Consider the following 23,977-nt stretch of genomic DNA (forward strand, 5'->3'; position numbering starts at 1 on the left):
TAGAGATTGTAATACCTAGCCTCAGAAGGGGGTGGAAAACGCCTTGCACAAAGATATTATTCACCGCTTCTCAGATTCTTCTGGGAAAGGACAAAAATGATTGAAGAAAATAAACTTCTGGCCCCAGCATTGTAATGGTGAATAGAGAGTATAACGTATTTAGGAATCTTGCATTATCTAAACTTTTTGTGAATTTTGCATTCTGGGTTTAATTTATCAAAATAATGTTTAAATATGCTTTATCATGAATAGAATTGGTGCTCTGATATGATACATTAATTCAACACATATTTATTGAATGCCTACTATGTGCCAGGCAGTTATAGACACAAAGGACACAGCAGTGAATAAAATAGGTAAAGTCTGGACTACCAGTGAGTCTACGACTGCATCAGTCAGGAAACCTAGTACTGGCTATATCTGAGGTCCTCTGTGACCCATTTGAGGGGACATCAAACCCTACGCCAGAGAATCCTGGGGAGGACTGGCTAGTTGCCATAATTTTAAGCAGGGTAAGATAGTGAAACATCTACCCAGAGAGAACTATTAATATTTTGGCATATATCCTTCGAGATTCTTTTTATGAGTAGATAGGTAAGTTAACAAAAATTTTATAAAAGTAGGATTATGTTAACATGCGAGCTTCTGACTTTCTTTTTCACTTTTTCATTTATTATAGATAGTGCTCTGTGTCAGTAAATATAGATCCATAACACGACTTTTAATAGCTACTTAGTATTCCATTGCAGGGATGTATCATATTTTATTTAACCAACCTCTGGTTGTCTAATTAGATCGTTTCCAGCTTTCCAGTATTATAAACAACACTTACGGAGAACATCTTTATAAATTCACCTTTGTCAAGTGTCTGATCATTTTCTTAGGATATATTCCTAAAAGTAGAATCGCTGGATTAAAAGTATGCATATTTCAATTTTTATGCTTGTTGCCAGATTACTTATTTCTTTATGCTCTTATCAACACATTAGGATGAAACTTTTTAATCCTTGCCAATTTAATGAGCAAAAATGGTATTATGCTAATTTAATCTGCATTTATTTAGTTACTAGTGAAGTTAAACATTTTTTAATATTTTTTGAGATTAGTTTATCTTCTTTTTTGAACTGCCTGTTCATTTCTTTCTTTCTTTCTTTTTTTTTTTTTTTTTGCGGTATGCGTTCCTCTCAGTGTTGTGGCCTCTCCCGTTGCGGAGCACAGGCTCCCGACACGCAGGCTCAGCGGCCATGGCTCACGGGCCCAGCCGCTCTGCGGCATGTGGGATTTTCCCGGACCGGGGCACGAACCCATGTCCCGTACACCGGCAGGCGGACTCTCAACCACTGCGCCACCACGGAAGCCGACCTGTTCATATCTTTTATCCACGTGGTGTCCACCTTTCTCGTACTGATTTTAAGTACTCTTTTTGTTAATCCTTTTTAATCTATAATTTATGTTGTATATTTTTTTCCAGTTTATCATTTGTCTTGATGTATTGTGTATTGGTGGGGTGTTATTGTTGTTGGGTTTTTTTTTTTTTTTTTTTTTTGGCTGCACTGGGTCCTTGTTGCAGCTCTTTGTTGCAGCAGGCTTCTCTCTAGTTGTGGCGTGAGGGCTTAGTTGCCCCTTAGCATGTGGGATCTCAGTTTCCCAACCAGGGATCGCATCCACAACCTCTGCATTGGAAGACGGATTCTTAACCTCTGCATTGGAAGACGGATTCTTAACCTCTGGACCACCAGGGAAGTCCCTGTTGTTGTTTATTTTGCATATAGAAGTTTTTAATTTAATGAGGCATTTTATTATTCCTTTCCTTTTTAGTTTCTGACTTTTAGCTTGTCCTTAGAAAGGTGTAAGGCCACTCCTAATCAATCCCTAAAGCTTCCAATGTGCAGAAGTTACCTCAAAGATAACAGTCCCCAACTTGGAAAAAGCCTAAATCCTAAGGTCCCGTGGATGTCCACTCAAAGGGAAGAAAAGAAGTATCCATACCTGAGAGAGGAAGTCTGTAGGGCCTCAAGAACACCAATGAAGTTTACACCCTAATGGAAAATACAAAACAGTAATTTAAAAAAAATGTGATGAGTGATATTATAGGAGAAGGGTAGAGGATGCTATGGAAGGTAACAAAGAAGAAACCTAACTGAGTCCAAGGTCTCAGGATATGCATCCTGGAAGAATAGATATTCAAGCTGAGATTTTAAGACTGAGTAGAAAAGTGAGGAAATACATTTCCATGCAAGGAAATGGCAAATGCAAAGACTTACAGTCTAGAACTGTAAGTTATGGTAGCCACTAGCCTTGTGGGGCTATTTAAATTTAAATTAATTAAAATTAAAGAAGATTAAAATTTTATCTCCTTGGTCCCACTAGCTACAGTTCAAGTGCTGACTACCTACATGTGGCTAGTGGCTATTATAGTGGACAGCTATAATATGGAACTTTTTCATCATTGGAGAAAGTTCTATTGGACAGTTTCTGTGGAGAAAGAGCTTGATGTGTTCAGGGAACTGACAAGAGTTTACTCCAGCAGATACATACTTTGCAAGGGAGGGGAGGGGCGAAAGATGAAGAGGACATAGCAAAGAATGGAGGGACTGAGTCAAAGCTGACCCTGGGATTGGGGCTGATGTTCCCAGCCTGTTATAGAGGAAGTAAAAGGGAAACCGGGAAATAAGTTTAAGATTTATTATACAACAACCCTTCAGGTAGATATCATCTCCATTTTATAGTCTCAGAAGATTTAAGACATTGACCAACACACAGCTAGTTAGTGGCAGAGCTGGGATTCAAAGCCAGACCTGTCTGATGCCAAAAACTTGTGCTTTTTCCCTGTATCACTGCAATAGATTGCAGAAATCTCTACCAAATGATCTCTTCAATCAGGATAGAAGGGATTCTGACTTAGAACAGACTCTTTCTCAACTTGGTCCTTCTTCTGTTGGGGGAATGTTAATCATGGGTGAGCTTGGGACCCCACCTGGAGGTACAAGTGAGAGCTTAGAGGCAGAACTTTCTTTGGAGCCTTAGGCCTCCTGTTCACTGAGTCTCAAAGAGAAGCTCCTTCAGGTATCTTACAGACCTTGATATTAGCCAAATTCAAGCAGGAGCTCTTCTCAGGGCCTGGCCCTCAGAACCAGGACTGCATTGTCAAGGAGAGCAGCCAGCTTGAAGCAGCCCATCTGAAACCTGGCAGTGGTACTCCTATGTATCAGAATGTGTCCCTTGATTCATTCCCTGACCTAGGACCTGTTGTGGTGGCCACTTCCAAGATACTATCTTTGGAAAGAAAGAGTGCCCATCCCCCATTAAAGGGGAATTGTTTGCCCTAGTACAATCCCATCTCATCCAGCAGTTAAGAGAACTGTCAGGCCGTGCTTGCCCCGGCCCTAAGCAGCCATGGGGACCGAGGCTTTTAGTTTGCTGCCACAACTCCAGGCATTTTCTGAGCCTGTGAAAGTCATGCATGACAGGATATTAAAGAGAATTACCATCAGGATGTGAATTCTAGATTAGTCTGTTTCCCTAAGTACAGTATCTATTATTTTCTAGGGTGAACATGGTACCTTCACATTCTCTGAGCTGGTATGAATGAATGAGGGGAAGATAAAATGTAGAATCATTCAGAACAGGAATAATGAAGGATACAAATCTGGGGAAGAAATACAAGAGATACGGTCAAGGTGATAGATAAAAGGATTAGCCTTGGAGATGAGCAGTTATTCTAAGAGGAGTGAAAGAAGAGAAAAATTTTAATTGATGGGGAGAAAGATTCTAGTGAACTCTACCTTTAAAGTAGGAAGTGGAGAACTGTGGAGGAAAGGACAGAGTAGCAGCTGAAAACTTAATGCATGGAGAAGGTTTGTGATCTCCGTTGAATGTAGTGCATAGATTACTCAAGACATGATTATAAGAAGAGTAAGCAGCATTTCTTCATTCATTCATTCATTCCACAAATTTATTATTATTTATTTGACTATATATTGTGAACTATTAGTTCGTAAGAATCCAGTGTAAACAAGACCCAGCTTTCCTTCAAGCAGCTTACAGTTGTGGAGAACACAGATATATAAACAGCCAAATACATTACATTGCAGCAAGTATTTTAAGACAGATAAGTTCATGGTATAGTTCACAGGACTGGTACCCAACCTAGAATTAGGTCAAGGAATTTTTTTTTTCAGTTTTATAACTTTATTTGACCATCAGCTATAAGTTCTCATCCAGATTTTTGAAAGCAGTGACAGGTACATAGGTATACAGCGTATAGATCTTGTTTCGTGGACCTTCATCCTCAGTATGTTTTCTGGACAACCACACCTGGACAGATACAGTATGGGGGATTCCTTATTCTTTTGGCCCAGACAGCTTTGTTGAGCCTGGTGTCAGTGCACTCAGCTGGAGTTCCCATTTTTTTCATGGCAAATTTCCAGATCTCTTTGAGTGCCCGAGGGGCATACTTCTTGAACTCTACTCCATGGATGTTCATGTAAATGTTGATGGTGTATTCTCTGGTCACTACCTCATTGATTTCAGAACAGTCCTTCTTGCCACCTTTTTCTGTGGGACCCAGATTGGAAAGCAGGGGATCCTTTATGTTTCAGTTCACATGTATGTATCTCCTATGTGAAGCCTTTTCTGATTTCTTTCTGATTTTCAACAAAGCAGCTTTTCACTTATAAACACATCTAGCAGTACATAGTTGTTAATGTACTTTTTGTTTTTTTCCTAAGTACATTAATTTTTTCTTTTATATTGTGAAATATAGCATACCTGGAGAAAGATGCACAAACTATATGTGTACAGTTAAACAAATAATTGAACCCTCATGAAACCACAGCCAGCCCAAGAAACAGAACAGTTCCAGCATCCTAGTAGTCCTTTGTATACTTCTCCTTGGTCACAACCCATCTCTCCCTTACTTGGATAATCACTCCCTTGACTTTTATGATGATTACTTTCCAGCTTTTCTTTATAATTTTATTACCTATGTCTGTATCCCTAAACAATATAGTTTAATTTAGCATTTTTGGATCTTTATATGGGTAAAATCATGTTTTTGTACTGTTTGGGTCTTATTTCTTTTGTTCATCATTAAAAGTTTAGGATTCATCCATATTATTGCATGTACTTGGAGTTTATTCATTTTTATTGCTGTGTTATAGTCCATTGTATGAATACACCCTGATTCATGTATCCATTCCAATGATGATTCATATTTAGGTTATTTACAATTTTTTTCTTATGGAAAATGCTACCATAAACATTTTTTATAAGTGTCTTGGTGTACAGGACACAAGTTTCATTAGGGCAGAGACCTGGAACTAGAATTGCTGGGTCCTGAGATAAGTGCTTCTTCAACTTTACTAGCTAACATCAAACTGTTTCCAAAGAGGTTCTGCCAGTTTGTTCTATTACCAGCACATAGAATTTTTGTTGTTCCACTTTCTTACCAATACTTGGTATTGTGAGACCTTTTTCATTTTTGCCAGGCTTGTGGATATATAACAATTTCTCAGTGTGGTTCTTACTTAAATTTCCCTGGTTACTGGGTAGAGTATGTTTTCATGTGTTTATTAGCCATTGATTTTTCTTTTTTTGTGAAGTACTTTTTCAGAGTTTTGTTGATTTTTCTATTGGGTTGTCTCTAACCTGATTTCTTCATGTAGACATAGTATTTCTCCTTCTAGTCAACCTATTCTCCCTATGAGTATCTCTTACAAATATATTCTTTTTTTTTTTTTTTGGCTGCGCCTCATGCCTTGTGGGATCTCAGCTCCCCAGCCAGGGATTGAACCCAGGCCACGGCAGTGAAAGCCTAGAATCCTAACCACTGGACCACCAGTGAATTCCCATCCTACACATATATTCTGTATTTTCCAACTGCTCTTCTTATCTCTAAACTCCATCCTCTTCATAGCTACCAGAGTTCTGTTTCTAAGACAAGCCCTGTTCTTGTAACTCCCATGCCTGGAACCCTTTGGTGACCCCCATGGCCTCACAGACAACACAGCGTGGAAGGCCCTCCATCATCTGCCCTCTGCCCAACAAGCCTCAGCTCTTACTGGATCCTCCCAACTCCTCCTCCCTCCTTTTTTACTGTAATTTCCATCTCTACCAAACTGCTTGCAGTCCCCTGAACACATAAAATTGTTTTACACCTGTCTTTGCCAGTTATCCTTTTTCTTCCTTTTGCCCTTCATTTGGAAAATACTCATCTTTTTAAAACTCAATTCAAAGGTCACTGCCTCTATGAAACCTTTCCAGCTTGCCTTCTCATCTCTCATTAACCTCTCCATCTCTTGTCCTTCTACTAAGCACACTATTGTTATTTCTAGCAGGGCATTTGTTTACTCTATTTCATGTATTGGTCCATATACCTGCCTCCCCCATCAGACTGTACATAAACCCTCTGAAGGCATGGGAAGCCCCTGAATGTAAGGAAATTTCTTATTCCTCTTTTCATTCCTAAGGCCTAGCACAGTGTCTGGTACAGAGCAGCTGGTGGTAAATAGCACAAATTGTTATTAATGTTATAACTATCATTAGGAGTACTTGTCTATCTGTTTTCCTTATTAGACTGTGAATTCCTTGAGGGCCCTGGTACTTGGGTGGCATGCAGTGACATTTGTCTAATGAATGAATAACTTATAAAAAACTTCTGAAAACAACCATTGCTCTATAGCAATATTTGGAGTAGGAATATAGAAGTCATGAGTATTAAATTTGCAGAGAAACAAAACTGATTTACATCCATCTCATGAGAATGAAATTTTAGGCTCAAACTAATTCAAAGCAAAATTTTATAAAAAGAAATGTAAAATGTTATGCTTGGGTTAAATTTTTTTAAAGTATTTATGCCATAAGTTTATTTACAAACATATCTAGGATGTTGAGTTCAATCCTTTTTTCAAAGAGATTGCACCTCTTAAAATGCTCCTCTGCATATCTGTCTCATGGATTATTTTTTTTTTTATATTTATTTGGCTGCATCGGGTCTTAGTTGTGGCACGCAGGATCTTTGTTGAGGCATGCGGGATCTTTTTTTTTAGTTGTGGCACGCAGGATCTTTTAGTTGCGGCATGCGAGCTCTTAGTTGTGGGATGTGGGGTCTAGTTCCCAGACCAGGGATCGAACCCGGGTCCCCTGCATTGGGACTGTGGAGTCTTAGCCACTGGACCACCAGGGAAGTCCCTCATGGATTATTTTTTAAGCAGTTGTTGTCTTACTATAAAGAAAGGTGCAGCAAATCCAGACCCAAAGTACAAAGTCATCATAGTTAATAACCACTGCTTGTTTTCCATTGAAAATGGTAAATTATTCCCTGGACCTTCCTCATAGTGGCTCTTACAGACCATAGAGGTTGTGAACCTCTCCGGATGCTCTGTCCCAACATAGCGCTGTTGGGAGCTCTGAGAAAGGCGCAGAGACTGAAGGTAGAAGAAATGGCAGCAGCACTTGGGTTAAAATATTAAGCTGTAAAAGTAGGAAAAACTTAACTTGTTGGTTCATATGGAAAAGGAGTTCAAATTTGTTAGATGATATTGTCCTCCATCTAAAACAGTTAAGTTTCTGCAGTGGATTATAATTTGCGTGTGACTGGAAAGATGAAAATCTAAGGAACACAGTGTCAGGAGATTATCCGTTGGTTAGCACCTATGTCTGCTGTCTGAAGAGCTTGTCACTGTTACAGTGAAAGCTTGTACATGGCCCAGCTAAGACTTTCTTTGCTCAACAAGAGTGCCTGTTCCTCGGAGTAACCATCCTGAAACTGTTTCCAAGATGAAACAATGGATGAAGTTCACATGCATGGTACTCTGTCATAGACAAACCTACAATGAATGATGTTCAATTTCTGATCCACAAGCTCTGCTTCCACCTCTTTCTCTCCCGCCCCCAAGAAAGCATATCATAATGGAAGTGAGCAGTAGTGACATTATTTATTATAGTGATAACCTTGATCTGTTCCAAGTTATATTTTCTAAAAACTCAATCATTTCTCTAAACTTCAGTACTTTGTTAGTGGTAAGAAATTACTATATTCCTCACAATTGACATCTTGGTTGAGAACCAAGATATGTACAGAGGTATATTTGTAGGAAGAAGAGAGATATTGGAATCACACCAACTATAATTCATATTGCAGTTCAGTCACTGCCATGTGATCCTTAGCTAGTTGCTTAATATCTCTGACTTTTATCTGAAAAATGGGCTACTTTATAAGTTGCTGTCAGGACTATAAATAATTATGTAAAACACTCAGCATAGTGCCTGCCTCCTAAATATCTTTCAAATCTGTAGGTATATATCTCTCCCAGCTCCCCACATCTCCGAGGCTGCATCCCTGTTTTAAGCCACTAGCATCTGTGTTCTGGATTACTGCAGCATTGTTCTTACTGGTCTTTTGCCCCCGTCCTTTCTTGCCCTGTTTTATTCAGAGCAAAGGATATTCGGTAAGGCTGACTTGAACCCTTAACCCCTAACATATGGAGACAGATATGTAGCTACCATTTACTGAGCGCCTATCACATGAAAGGAGCTGGTCTAGCATTTTATGCATTATCTCACTGAATCCTCACAATAAGCCTGTGATTCAAGTAGGTAGTGTCATTCACCTTTAAAGAACTAGAGGTTGCAGAGATTGAATGACTTGCCCACAGCCACTCTGCTAGTAAGGGGTGCTGTGTGTGTCCAGGTTTCTCTGGTTTCAAAGTATGTGCTTTGTTCCTGTTTCACGCTGCCTCTGCATCAGGCTCAGAGCCTGGTGTTGTTAAACCTCCTAATCCTGTGACTAACTCCCTGTGTGCTGATTCTGGGCTTACCACATGGTCTCCTAGGAATCTGGCTTTGCACATCAATTGGCTACAGGGAGATGATGATGGAGGCAAATATCTGGTCATATATTAATAACTGACACTCTAGTTTTATACTTCGGTTTTTTTGACTTAGTGAACATGCATAAAGCTCCCTGGGTTCTCTCAACTCTGACAGGATTGAGTGTCTAGAACAGTAAGACTGAGGGCCAGACTCTGGACTTTGATAAATTTGCCAAGGGAAATACCACGTGGTATGGGTCTTCTGGCAGCCAGCCTGCTGCTTCAAGTTACAATTTTCTGATGCCTACAATTAACCTTGATTACATTGATGAAAAATCTTATATTTGGTTCGAGACTTGACTGCTTTTATAGAATTTTAGCTGGTAAAAGAGATGCAGACACTCTCTGCACTTGGTTTCCTGAGACTTAGGCTAGTCTTTGTGAATGGTTGCTCATTTCTTAATGTTTTCTCAAGCATTCTATCAACAAACATGTTTAGAGCCCTATAACAAGGGGGAATACAAAGAAATTTAGTAGTTTAAGATACTTACAGTGTAATGGGGATCATTAGACATGAAAAAAAGAAATGAGTACTTTCACATGATAAGTTTTCTGTGAATCAAATGGGTTTGAAGTGAGTGTTTGATGTAACATGTGCCTGGAGCTTATGTGGGAGCTCAATAAATATTTGTTGAATGATTGTTGAATGTTGACCTTCTAGATACCACTCTCGTGGACAACTTCTAATCCATACCTCTAGCCCTGACATCTCTAACAAGCTGCAGACTTGAGATATCCAACTCTCCACTGGACTGGTTAGCCTCAGTGAATAGCCCATGAGCACCTCAATCACAACATATCAAAACTGATTTTATTAACTTTCCCTCTTTGGAGAAGCAGTATAACCTCAGTATTAAGAGCACAGAGTCTGGGATATTGGCTATACTTATGGCTAAGTGACCTTGGGAAAGTCTCTTAGCTCTTCTTTCCTCGTGTGAGGGAAATATAAGGTTTTTCTTCAGGTTCAATGAGATAATGGATACAAAGCATTTAACATAGTACCTGCACGTAGTAATCATTAAATGTTAGCTATTGTCATAATTTCCCCCGAACTTCCTGTTTTCCTTATTTGGTAATCATATCATTATCCACTCCAACCCTCTCCTTCACCCCTCACATCTAATTAGTTACCAAAAACTGTATGTTCTACTTTTTTACTATCTTTATGATTCATTCAACATATACTTACTCAACATCTGCTGAATGCCAAACATATTGCCAGGCACAAAAGACACAGAGATGAATATTTACCAGTTTCTGTGTTTGCAGAGACAGATACATACATAGTTGCAGCCTTCAGATGATCCACATAATGGAAATGCACAAAGTGTGTTAAAAAGAGCCTGGAAGAGATATCTCTTCTGCCTTTCAAACCCAATGCTCTCGCTTAAGCCTGCATCACCTCTTACTGTAGATACTGCAGGAGGTTTTTTTCCTTCTTCTTTTGATTGATTTTGAAAATTTACAGGTAAAACAGAAATACTTGCTATAATAAATTACAGAACACTAATTACAAAGTAAAAGTCTCTTTTACTCCTTTAACTGACTCCCCTCCATAAAGGTAAGTACTGTCTACAGATTAGTATGTACCCTTCCAGACCTTTTCTTGTTTATACATGTGTACATTTATATATTTTATGGTAGATAAAAATATAGTTTTTTACACAAATGGAATCATACCATAAACATACCTCTTGCTTTTTCCACTTAATGATATATCTTTAAAATTTTTCCATGTCGAAATAAAAACAAAAATAAACAAATGGGACCTAATTAAACTTAAAAGCTTTTGCACAGCAAAGGAAACCATAAGCAAGAAGAAAAGACAACCGTTAGAATGGGAGAAAATATTTGCAAACGAAGCAACTGACAAAGGATTAATCTCCAAAATATACAAGCAGCTCATGCAGTTCAATATCAAAAAAACAAACAACCCAATCCAAAACTGGGTGGAAGACCTAAATAGACATTTCTCCAGAGAAGATATACAGATTGCCAACAAACACAAGAAAGGATGCTCAACATCACTAATCATTAGAGAAATGCAAATCGAAACCACAATGAGGTATCACCTCACACCAGTCAGAATGGCCATCATCAAAAAATCTAGGGGCTTCCCTGGTGGCGCAGTGGTTGAGAATCTGCCTGCTAATGCAGGGGACACGGGTTCGAGCCCTGGTCTGGGAGGATCCCACATGCTGCGGAGCATCTAGGCCCGTGAGCCACGACTACTGAGCCTGCGCGTCTGGAGCCTGTGCTCTGCAACAAGAGGCCGCGATAGTGAGAGGCCCGCGCACCGCGATGAAGAGTGGCCCCCGCTTGCCACAACTAGAGAAAGCCCTCGCACAGAAACGAAGACGCAACACAGCAAAAATAAATAGATTAATTAATAAAAACTCCTACCCCCAACATCTAAAAAAAAAAAAAAAATCTACAAACAATAAATGCTGGAGAGGGTGTGGAGAAAAGGGAACCCTCTTGCACTGTTGGTGGGAATGTAAATTGATACAGCCACTATGGAGAACAGTATGGAGGTTCCTTAAAAAACTAAAAATAGAACTACCATACGACCCAGCAATCCCACTACTGGGCATATACCCTGAGAAAACCATAATTCAAAAAGAGTCATCTACCACAATGTTCATTGCAGCTCTATTTACAATAGCCAGGACATGGAAGCAACCTAAGTGTCCATCGACAGATGAATGGATAAAGATGTGGCACATACATCCAATGGAATATTACTCAGCCATAAAAAGAAACAAAATTGAGTTATTTGTAGCAAGGTGGATGAACCTAGAGACCATCATGCAGAGTGAAGTAAGTCAGAAAGAGAAAAACAAATACCATATGCTAACACATATATATGGAATCTAAAAAAAAAAAAAAAAAAAAGGTTCTGAAGAACCTAGGGGCAGGACAGGAACAAAGACACAGACACAGAGAATGGACTTGAGGACATGCGGAGGGGGAAGGGTAAGCTGGGATGAAGTGAGAGAGTGGCATGGACATATATACACTACGAAATGTAAAATAGATAGCTAGTGGGAAGCAGCCACATAGCACAGGGAGATCAGCTCGGTGCTTTGTGTCCACCTAGAGGGGTGGGATAGGGAGGGTGGGAGAGAGATGCAAGAGAGAGGAGATATGGGGATGTATGTATATGTATAGTTGATTCACTTTGTTATGCAGCAGAAACTAACACACCATTGTAAAGCAATTATACTTCAATAAAGATGTTAAAAACTTTTTTTTTCTCCATGTCAATACATAATAGAATTACCTTGTTCTTTTAACCCCCAAATGCTATTCCATATTTTGTAACTACCATGATTTATTTAGTTATTTCCCTGTTGGAAGCTTTTCAGTTGCTTCCAGTTTTTTACTATTACAAGCACTGCTACAGCAAACTTTTTGCAAAAATATGCAATTATTTCTGCAAGTAAGTCTCTAGTAGTAGAAGTGCTGGGTTAAAAGATGTGAGAATTTAAATTTTTGTTAAAGTGTGCTCAGTTACCCTCCAAAAAAACTGCCATCCAACAGTGAATGAGAATGCTCATTTCCCCATATCTCATCAATACTGGATATTATCATTCCTTCAATTTTTGCAACTCTAATGAATTAAAAAGCTATACTTATATTTTTTAGATTTGCATTTCTGTGGTTACTAGTGAATTTGAGCATGCTTTAATGTATTTATTGATTATTTGTATATTTTCTCTGAATTGCCTTTCTATGTATTTTGCCTGTGTCTCTATTAGATTGTTATCTTTTTCTTATTGATTTGAAGGCTTGCATCATTTCATTGTGATATTCTTTCTCTGTTACATATGTTACAAATAGATACATATATATTTTAGTCTATTGCTTGTCTTTATTTACAGTGTCTTACATAATACAAAAGGTTTTCATATGTAGTAAAATTCATCAGCCTTTTCTATTATGGCTTCTGGGGTTTGTGTTTCTCTCCCAGAAGATTTTATACATATAATCTTTTTCTTCTCAATACTTTCATAGTTTTATTGTCCAAGTTAGATCCTTAATACAATTAAAATTAATTTTCGTCAATAGTGTGAATTAGGATTTTAACTTTAGTTTTTTCCTAAGAAAATTTTATTTGTCTTGACACAATTTATTAGTCTACATTTTTCCAACTGATTTGAAATGTCAGGTTGAACATGGGTCTGCTTCTGGATTCTATCCTGCTCCCCGGACTTTTTGGGTCCATTTTTGTACCAACACCACACTGTTTCAATTATTGTAGCATTATAAAATGTTTTTATACCTTATGGGACCCAAACCTACATATACTACCATTTTTTCTTTGTCACATTGTTTTTCTTTCTCATAATTTTCTTGACTGCTTTTGTACATTTCCTCTCCCAGGTGAACTTTAGAATAAATTTGCCCAGTTCCATAAAATATCCTATAAGTATTTTGATTGGAATTTCATTAAATTTATAGTTTAATTTGAGTCTCATCCAAGAACATGATGTATTCTTCATTTATTTTTGTCTTTTTTTTTTTTTGCGGTATGCGGGCCTCTCATTGTTGTGGCCTCTCCCGTTGCGGAGCACAGGCTCCAGACGCGCAGGCTCAGCGGCCATGGCTCACGGGCCCAGCCGCTCCGCGGCATGTGGGATCCTCCCGGACTGGGGAACAAACCCGTATCCCCTGCATCAGCAGGCAGACTCTCAACGACTGCGCCACCAGGGAAGCCCTATTTTTGTCTTCTTTTAAAAACAACTAAGTTTAAGATATTTGCATTGATGTTCTTAAGTAAACTGGTAGTTTTCTCCTTCGTCTGTTTTTCCTGCTGGAGTAATATTAGTTTAGTACAACAGTTCTCAAACTTTCTGGTCTCAGGACCCATTTGTACTCTTAAAAATAATTGATGATCCTCAAAGAACTTTTGTTTATGTGAGTTTCCTGTCACTATTAGAATTTAAATGGAGAAAAATCTAAAACACAAGAATGTACAAGCATACATTTTCTTAATTGCCAGAGCAATGACATCATCACAGGGCATTCCATCAGTCTCTGGAAAACTTCACTGTACACGTGTATGAGAGAATGAGAGTGAAAAAGCAAAAACATCTTAGTATTGTTATCAAAATAGTTTTGCCTTATGGGCTCCCAGAAAGGGCTTCAGGGATCCCTAGACCATACTTTGAGAACTGCCAATCTAGCAGAATGAGTTATAATTTTTCCATATTTCCTGTGTACTAATATAAATAACGTAGAAATTATTTATGTCTTGAAGGTAGAACTAATCTGTAAATTATCTGGAACTGATGGTTTTTGGCATGATATAACTTTGCCTACCATTTCAATTTCCTATATGGTTATTATCTTCCTCATGTTTTATATCTCTTCTTGACTCAATTTGTACGTTTATATTTACCTGGAAAGTCATGGAATTTCAGGTAGATTTTTATTTTTTAAGTATAAAGTTATGCTTAAATTACAGTTTTTAGATTCTCTTTATGTCAAATATTAAACCCTCTCTTTTATTTTCGTTATTGTTTGCCCGTATGTTTTCTTTTTTATCCTTCTGTTGCTAGAGGTTTATCTGTTTTAAAGTCAGATTTATTGAGGTATAATTTACATATAGTAAAATTCACCCTTTATAGTGTACAGTTCTATGAGTTCTGACAAATCAATACAACCATGTAACAACCGGTAAAATCAGGATACAGAAGAATTCTGCCATCCTTAGAAATTCCCTCATTCCTCTTTGTAGTCGATCTTTCCTTTCATCCCCAGTTTCTGGCATCATATTCCCTGTTTTAGTTGTTTATTCCTTTTTATTTCTGAGTAGTATTCCATTATACGGTTATATTGAAGTTATCTGTTCACCAGGTGAAGGATATTTGGGTTGTTTCCAGTTTGGGGCGATTATGAATAAAGCCACTATAAACATTTTCAGATAGGGTTTTGTGTGAACATAAGTTTTTATTTTTCTTGGGTAAATACCTAGGGATTTCTAGGTCATATGGTAAGTATCTGTTTGACTTTATAAGAAATTGCCAAATCATTTTCCTGTCATTCTCGGTTTAGTGGATTTCTGTTTCTTTTGTTCTTTCCTTTGCTTCTGTCAAATCTCTTTTTAGAATGTGTTTGGTCTCCTCACACTGTCAGATAGCAAGGGCATGCCTCAAACATAAGATGCCAGGGAGGACACCTCAGTGACAAGACTTTGGAAGTGGTTGAGCAAGATGATATTATGTTTTCTGAATTGAGACACCCATGGGTGTCATAGGAGGGAGGGAAGGAAAATGGGATAGAAAGAAAAAGAGAGCAAAAGAAGAGGAAGTGGAGCTTCCCTGGTGGCGCAGTGGTTGAGAATCCACCTGCCAATGCAGGGGACACAGGTTCAAGCCCTGGTCCAGGAAGATCCCACATGCCGCAAAGCAACTAACCCTGTGCACCACAACTACTGGGCCTGCACTCTAGAGCCCACGTGCCACAACCACTGAAGCCCGCGTGCCTAGAGCCTGGAGAAGCCACCGCAATGAGAAGCATGCGCACCGCAACAAAGAGTAGCCCCCACTCGCCACAACTAGAGAGGAGCCCGCACACAGCAATGAAGACCCAACACAGCCAAAAATAAAAATAAAAATAAATTTAAAAAAAAAAAAGAGGAAGAAAAGAAAAGGAAACAAAATGGTGCCTGAAAGGGGAGTGATGCATGCTACCCTATAATACCTTAATGTAACATGATGATGTCATGGGAGCCTACAGAGAACACTGACCTTGAGGACAATAGGGGAGGGAAGGTGGACCAGGAACCATTAATGCAGATCCTGAAAGCCTGTGGTTCCAAAGTTCAATCTGAGTAAAGATAAGCCGTTATGGGCTTTGGAAAAGGGGAATGATCTGATCCCAGTGATTGTTGTGATGGGACTGGGGTTTGGGAAAAGGAAAGAGGCTGGAGGTGGGGCCAGCAGTGAAGCTGCTGTAAGAGTCTTGGGGGGTTCCTGGTACTATAAAGGGAAAGAAATTTGTGGGCTGGAAAATGTGGTAGGCATCCAATCAATACTTGTTTAATTAATTAATTAAGGAGTTTGATATTTTAAGTTTGTTGCAAGAAATAGAGGTTTGTTAGAACTGCAAATGAATGAACTGGAGATGGTGAAACATTGAAAATGATATGGAAAAATGAGTAGGTTGAAAGGGGAAAAGAATCCTGAAAAATGAATTTAACAGTCTGGGGTAAGGGAAGGAGTTGGCAACAGAGACAGAGAATCAACTAGTCAGAAAGCTATGACTATAGCACAGGCTCTTTGGAATAAACATGGAAACCTGGTGAAGATCAAGGATGACTCTGAGTTCTCTAGCTCCAGCACCTGCCATCTGTCCCTGATTGACCAGAGCTCGTCTTGGGACACCCTGAAGCCAGAGAGCCAAGTGATGAGAAGGAGAGCTCCTGAGGGGGTCTCAGCTTTAGGGTGGGGGTGAGGGCAAATTAAATGATCCTCAAGAACCTTTCTAGCCTTGGGATCTTGTGAAAATATTGCTAGTGAAATATTGCTAGTGATTCTAGTGAAAATATTGCTCAAGTGTCATATTCCCAGAATAAGAATAAGGACTCTCTTGATTTGGAGAAAGGTCCTAAGACCTTCAGAGGAAAAGACTAAGTAAAGGCTATGGGGTAACCCAAGCCAAGACAATTACCACTCATCTCTGGAGGTGTTTAATTTAGGAGAGAATCGGTTCTTTCCACTGCAGAATTTGTGGAATTTTTTGTCCAGTGCTCCTATAATGAGGTATGGTTACTACATGTTGTAGGAAAAGGAAAAAATCAGGCGGCAGGACAGATGTCTTCTCCCTTCAGATTACATGATTTTTGTTCATAGCTTCAATGGCACATTAAGGAAGAATTCAGTTCCCCCTTTACAAGAAAGGCCATTTACTTCTCAGAGCACCAAAAAACCCATGGAGTTGAGTCCTATGTAAGAAAATAGTGTAGTGTGAAAAATGACATCATAACGTTGCGTTATTTATGTAACATTTGTTAGGAACCTACTAAGTGCTGGGTGCTGTTTCAGGCACTAGAAACACCGTAGTGAACAAAACACACTGAGGCCCTGCCCTCAAGAAGCTTCTGAATTTTGGTGGGAGCACATGGGAGAAAGTATTAACCTCACCTGAGACCAGGGAAAGCCTAAGAGAAGAGTGACACTTGTCACCCTCACTGTCTGTTCTCTACACACAACCAGAAGGATTTTTTTGAATCACAAAACTGAAAATGTTATTTATTCCCTTGCTTTGTTTCACCAATGGCTTCTCTGTGCTCTTCTGAGAAAGATCCAAGTTGCATTAGCATGACCGGGTAGCACCCTGAGGGATCTGGCCTCACGCCCGTCGCCCACAGTCTCCCTTACGCTCTGCAGTCCTGCCACCCCAGCCTTCTTTCAGTATCTCAAACATGTCTCCCCTCCTGCTTCTGCCTCTGGGTCTTGGCACCTGCTGTTCCCTTGATCCAGAACACGTGTTCTCCCACCCACTTCTTTGCCCCTACCCACCCTTGCCTCCAGCCCACTCTGCCCAGTTAATCCCACTACCCTTCAGATCTGCTCCAAAGTTCACTTCTCAGAGTTTTCCCAGCGTTTGCCTTTTCCTGCAACTTTCGTAACAGCCTGTGTCTGCTTTCCTATCCCCTCTTCCTTTCTCCTCTCCTCCTTCCCTCAAATGTTAAACAAATGAACACAAAGAGAAATAGAAAACGGTAAATTGCAATAAATGCTTTGAAGGAAAAGAACAGCTTATAACATTTCAATAACGACATATAATTATATTATTATATATATTAGTTCATTATTCACACAAATAGATGTCCAGAATCGTGTTGAATAAATGAATGAAGAATAATTATGAGTAAGATTTCTCTCATCGGAGGAGGTAGTAAAGAGAATTCCAGGCAAGGAAAATGACATGTGCAAAGATACAGAAGCATGAATGGGCATGAAGTAATTGGCAAATCACTAGAAATATGACTAAGTGGATTAGCTGGAGTTAAGATTGTAAAGGTGAGGAAGATCCTGTTTGTAACTTTGGCTTTTTTCCCTGTTGGGAGTGGGAGAAGGTGGTGGAAATCAAAGGTTTTTAAGCAAGAGAGTGTTGTATTCAAAGAGGGATAGAGAGATAACTGATTCTTCATCTACTGCTATTCCATCCCCCAAATTTTAAATTCTAAAACAGAGAAGTTCTACTCATTCAAGCATGGCTAGTAGGATGATTAATCAAAATCAGTTAAAGTGGGAAATCATCAAAAGTACTCCATATATGTTTTCAACATCGTACTCTAATTTAGGATATACAAATGCACTTGCTAATCTTCAGGTAGAGGGCCAAGGCATTCCCGTAAGTGTGGAGTCTTTGATTCTTGAATGACCGCACCCATATTGAATTGTCTAACTGATTTCAGCAGAACAAGTAACTTAAATATTTCTTATAAAATAACCTTGCCACAGACTCCATGATTATGATTTTTTTTCAGGTTTTTTTACATGATAGCATAATGATTAAGAGCACAATCTCCCAAGCCAGACTGCCTGGCTTCAAATCCTGGCTGCACCACTTCCTAACTCGGGCAAGTTGTTGGCTTCTTTGTGCCTCAGTTTCCTCAATACTCACTTCAGAGAATTATTGTGAGGATCAAATCAATATTTTATATAAAGGCTTAATGTAGTGCCTGGCACATAGTCAACATTCAGTAGATGTTAACTATTTTCCAGTTGTCTCACCCACACCAATTCAATAGCATTTTAAAGAGACTTTCCTTTATTGGGACTTTCCAAAGCATTTAGTTTAGTGTTCTTAGAAACAACAGTTCTCTTTCTTTTTGCATCACTGGCTTACATAATATTTAATTAAATTATGTAAGTACAGTAACTACTACTATTGGCATAAATAAATTTTGGAACAATCACAAAGACTTACACTCAACTTGTGGAAGTAGATGTGGACGTGCGAGAGGGTAACCTACTAGCCAGGACCAGGCAGCGTGCTGTGGCCATTAGCCAGGGTGTGTTACAGTGGGAAGGGGAAGTTCTAGTGAGCCCAGTAGGTCAGTAAAGAAGAGATCAGTTAAGAGAGCATCTACTCTTAGGTGACAACCTCTATCCTTCTTGCGTCCCCTCTCCTTTGCCCTTATAGCTACGCTTTAATTTCATCAATTCCCTAGGCCCAGGCCAGACCTGTAATCTTCCTAAGCATCAAAAAAGAGACAGCTCCCCTGTAGGATTTTTTTTTTTACATCTTTATTGGAGTATAATTGCTTTACAATGTTGTGTTAGTTGCTGCTGTACAACAAAGTGAATCAGCCATATGTATACATATATCCCCATATCCCCTCCCTCTTGAGCCTCCCTCCCACCCTCCCTATCCCACCCCTCTAGGTGGTCACAAAGCACCGAGCTGATCTCCCTGTGCTGTGCAGCAGCTTCCCACTAGCCATCCATTTTACATTTGGTAGTGTATATATGTCAATGCTACTCTCTCCCTTCATCCCAGCTTCCCCTTCCTTCCCCCTCACCCCCCCCATGTCCTCAAGTCCATTCTCTACGTCTGCACCTTTATTCCTGCCCTGCCACTAGGTTCATCAGTACTCCCCTATGGAATTTAAAATAAAAACAATACTAAATTATAAAATAAGCATAAGGAAGTCCAGTAAAGTCTGACTTTTCCCATGGTGATTATTTCGGTGCTTTTTAAAAAATTTTCAGGTTCTCTCCCCAGAATTGTTGCAGGGGTTCCCTTTGCTTTGCTGGTGCCTTGAGAATATGTTTATCTATTGGGTAATCCAGCACTGCCTTTGACTCTTGCATTTTTTCCCAACCTCTCAGCCTCTGCCTAGAATCACTTTCCTCCCTATCAACCCTCGATCCCAAGATCCATCACTTTTAACTGCTTTCTTGCCAAAATCTTCTACCCCATTTCCTCACATACTTGTCCTTACACAGAACCCATCCAATAGCCCCCCCCAAACATTAGATATATTGAATTTGAGGTGACTTTTCACTCCCAAGTAGAAATGCCCAATAGACAGTCGAACATAAAAGTCTGGAACCCAGGAGACAGAGTAAAAGTAGATAAAGGGATTTAAAGATCTGCAACACATAAGTGGAATTTGACCCCATGTATGTAGGTTACATCACCGAAAAAGGGCAGGTTGAGTGGGAAGAACAATGGCTGAGTTAAGAGCTCTGAGGAACATCACTGTGTAAGGGGCAGGGGAAGCAGGAGCTGCTGATGACAGAGGGAAGCTTGACATGCAACAAAGCCTGAATCCAAGGCAGGAGGGCTTGAGGAAGCGATGGTTACCAGTGTCAGACATAACAAAGAAGTGAGGTAAGATTAGACAGGGCCTGGCACCTGGTAGGTACTCCAGTGCCTACTTCTTCACTAAATAATACATTAGGATTGAAATCATTAGGATGTCATTGGTGATCTTGGTGCTAGGTTTGAGTTTCCAGAGAAGCAGACCTTGAGACAAGGATTAGTTTATTTGAAAGGTGAGGGAACACTGGGAGGTGGGAGAGAGTGAAATGGGGCCCAGGAGCAGCCAATAAAGGATGAGTTATCAGGCCAGCAACCACTGTGGGCAATTAGCGTTAATCCCACTGGGAAAGCTCTGGAAGTCAGTGCAGAACACTCAGCTCACAGTTACCCCTCTCAGGAGTTGAGGGAGCTGGGGTGTTATATACCGACCCCTGCAGGTCATTTGTTGAGGGCTGCTCTTACGGGCATTAACTTACTGACATTTCCAGCCTGATACTTGGGCAGCAAAGCAGACCCTGGTTGCACGAAGAAGCAAATGAATGCAGGTGCTGGCAGTTGGAAGTCGGGTGTGCACTCAAGTAGTAAGGGCAGGGATGTGGACAGGGTGGCAACAGCACCTTGGAATCTGCAGTTTCAGTGGCAGAAGCTAGAATTCTATGGACTGGTAGTAAGTTGGAGGTGAGACCTGGAGGTGATAACTGTAGAGAACTATTTCAAGATGCTTGGCTGAAAAAAGAAGATAAAAGATATGTCAGTAGGCTGACTCAATGGAGGGCAGAAAAGAAGGGCAGAATAGGGCTTCCCTGGTGGCGCAGTGGTTGAGAGTCCGCCTGCCGATGCAGGAGACACGGGTTCGTGCCCAGGTCCGGGAAGATCCTACATGCCGCGGAGCAGCTGGGCCCGTGAGCCATGGCCACTGAGCCTGCGCGTCCGGAGCCTGTGCTCTGCGATGGGAGAGGCCACAACAGTGAGAGGCTCGCGTACCCTAAAAAAAAAAAAAAAAAAAATAGGGCAGGATATAATGGGAGATCAGAACTTCCTGGTGATGGTGATTGAGGAAATTCTCATTTTCCCCTTCTTAGAGTGAGAAGTAGCGAGCTGCTCTAACTACTTCCCACTTCAGGGTTCTTCTTCAGCTTCCTTAGATCAGCATCCAGTTTTTTCTGCTGGGTTTGGGGACCTGAGTTCCCCCACTGAAGAAGCCCTGCTGAGCTAGTCTTTTCCAGCCTCAAGGTTCCAGAGATGCTAGGCCTGAAGAGCCAGAGGGGTAGACTGACTGTGGGTGCTGAGCAGATTGGGGCAGGAGTGGAGCCCCGTGGCAGACTCTGAGCCCACGGAGAACCACAGGGTCCGAGGAAAGGCCTGTGGGCTTTTCCACTGAGTGGCTCCTCGCTTGCCTGGCCTTCCTCTCTCATGTCAGCAAATCGCAACAATAGGTTGGGTTGAAGCATAACAGGCAAAACCACAAAGGAAACATTCTTGTGCCATTCATCTAAAGTATGGCTCTTTATTTGATTGCTGTCTATCTCAGCTAAAGCATAAGCTCATGAGGGCAGGGACTATATTCATTTTAGCATTATTGTATCCCTTGTGCCTGGCACATAATCAGTATTCAATCAATATTTGCTTAATGGGGAAGAAAAAACAAGTAATGCTGTCTATTGATGGTGCCTAGACCAATAAGAAGCTGAGATTTTTACCCCCCCCAGAAATGGATTGTCTATGAAGCTAATCAAATATAAACTTAAGGGCCCCTTATTTGCATGAGCTCCTAGGAGAGGCCTTCATGGTCACATTTTTTTAATTTGCAAAAAAATACCTTAATCAAAGCTGAAGATGACCACTGTTTCCACTCTAACTTCGTACTTCTCCTCCTGTGGAATGGCTTTGAAGTAGCTGTGGGTGTTTTGGGGACCTGGTTAAAGGGAAGTTGAGTTGGGAATATAGTTTGTTTACTTGGATTTAATGGGATCTATTTATGCGGTTCACAGTCTCTTCTGTGCAGAGTTAACTTACTACTGGCTGTGCTGGTGTAGAAGTGGCTCTCAGGAGACCTGTTACTGCCCACTGTGCTAACTCACTGGGGACCAGGACACAAAGGTGCATGGCCAGAGCTTCTATGGGCATGAACGTGCCCTAGGGTACCCTGCCATGGAAGAGAAACAAGACTAAAAGTGTATGGTTCCAGAAACTAGTCATCACATATGTAAAATTGTAAGTGGAAATTTTAGTTTTTACTGATGCCTGGTCAAAACAGAACCTCTCACCTATCAGGAATATATTCCTTAATGCAGTATATACAATGATAAATGTATTATATATTTTTTTTCTTTTTTTGATGGGAATCACATGAGATAGAATTTATTAAAATTCCTGTGTTTATCGGGCATAAACCTGTAGTAATGCTACTAATAATAAGTGCATTCTTATGTGAAGTTATCTTTTACACATCCCCAAAATATTGACATCACTGAAGATAACATAAAACTCTTAATGTGCACTATAACTAGGACATCAGTAATAAACTGGTAAAAGAATGTCAATAAAGTCCAAAAGTATTCAGGAAAATTTGAAATGCCCTGAATGCCTATATGAAAGAAATTTGATAGATGTTTCCCCAAATTTCACAAGAATCCTTTAAAAATTATATAACAATACTAATAGGGAGTTTTGAAGCTGAAAGAAATTCCCTATATTTTCAATAATAAACAAAGTTTGATCAATAATGGTAGATAAAAGACTGAATTATATTTCCCTTTTCTTTACAGAAAATTACGGTTAAAAATTGCTGTTCATATGAAGAGTTAATCAGAGTATGCAGTCTGTTAAAAAAATTTGTGATGCTTATGATTTTCCTCAACTTTTAAAATTTTGTAATTTGTTGTGCTATCGTTTGTCATCCTGAATACTCACTTTTGAACCTGATTTATATTTGTAATTTTTTAAAGAGAGCTCTCAAAGCTGTACATGCTAAGCTTCAACACACGGATCTGCTCCTGTATCCTCCCTCTCTCTTCCTGGCTTTAAGTGATTTTGGATGTGAAGCAACAGTCTTTAGAGTCGCAACTGTAGATAATTGGTGTATGACTAGTTGCCATGGAGACATTTTAGATGATGCCTGACCTCCTTTTTTGGTTTATAGAATAAAGTGAGTTTCTAGAATTAACCAGGAGCTGAGGACCACTCCCTTCTGATACACTCATGGAGCTTGAGTTTTAATCTTACCCAGCTTCTTAATTCTAGAGTCTCTCTGAGCCCAGGCCCCAGGGACAGATTCCTTCTTCCTTTGCCATTTGGCTGGCTCTAGAATGGAGGCAGAGTTGAAGGGAAGAAGGGGGAAGAGCATCACATGCATTCTAATTCTAATTTGATGTCTCTTTGGGGACAGTGCCTCCTAATTTGTCCCAGTTGGTACATCTCGTAGGAAATTTGGCAGAAATGAGAAAGGAGAAGACATACAATGACCAGTTGCAGTTAGTGGGGATATTTAGCCTGGAGAAGCAATGCCTCTGTTGGAAACCTGTATCACAGGTTTGAGCTTTTGTCACAACATTGTATAACATGTCTACTCAAAACTCAGTGCCATAACGTGGTTGGTGTTTTTTCTTGAATGCACAGGTATGTGGATCACTGAGCATCAGCTGATCTCAGCTGGGCTTAGCCGGGCTTGGCTTCAGGCTGCAGGTTAGGTCCGTGTCTGCTCTAGGTGTCCTTTATCCCCCTTGAACCATCAGCCACCAAAGGCGTGCTTTTCTCATGGTGATGCCAACCGTGCAAGCACATTTCTAGCCTCTGCTTGCACTATGTCTGCTAACATT

General features: G+C 40.0%; 1 protein-coding gene and 1 pseudogene across 4 annotated transcripts in view; one reads left to right on the forward strand and one right to left on the reverse strand.

The window, feature by feature from the left end:
- The window catches only part of RNF220 (ring finger protein 220), a gene marked incomplete at its 5' end in the record, with an annotated part of 217,362 nt that overhangs the window by 23,948 nt on the left and 169,437 nt on the right, over positions 1-23,977 (forward strand). The gene's annotated exons all lie outside the window — the stretch shown is intronic.
- Positions 7,200-7,393, reverse strand: LOC307048330 (cytochrome c oxidase subunit 7C, mitochondrial-like; annotated as a pseudogene). The gene has a single exon. The product of its transcript is annotated as a cytochrome c oxidase subunit 7C, mitochondrial-like (transcript).

The sequence above is a fragment of the Hyperoodon ampullatus genome, assembly GCF_949752795.1.
Source record: "Hyperoodon ampullatus genome assembly, chromosome: 2".
In the NCBI taxonomy this organism is placed as follows: Eukaryota; Metazoa; Chordata; class Mammalia; order Artiodactyla; family Ziphiidae; genus Hyperoodon; species Hyperoodon ampullatus.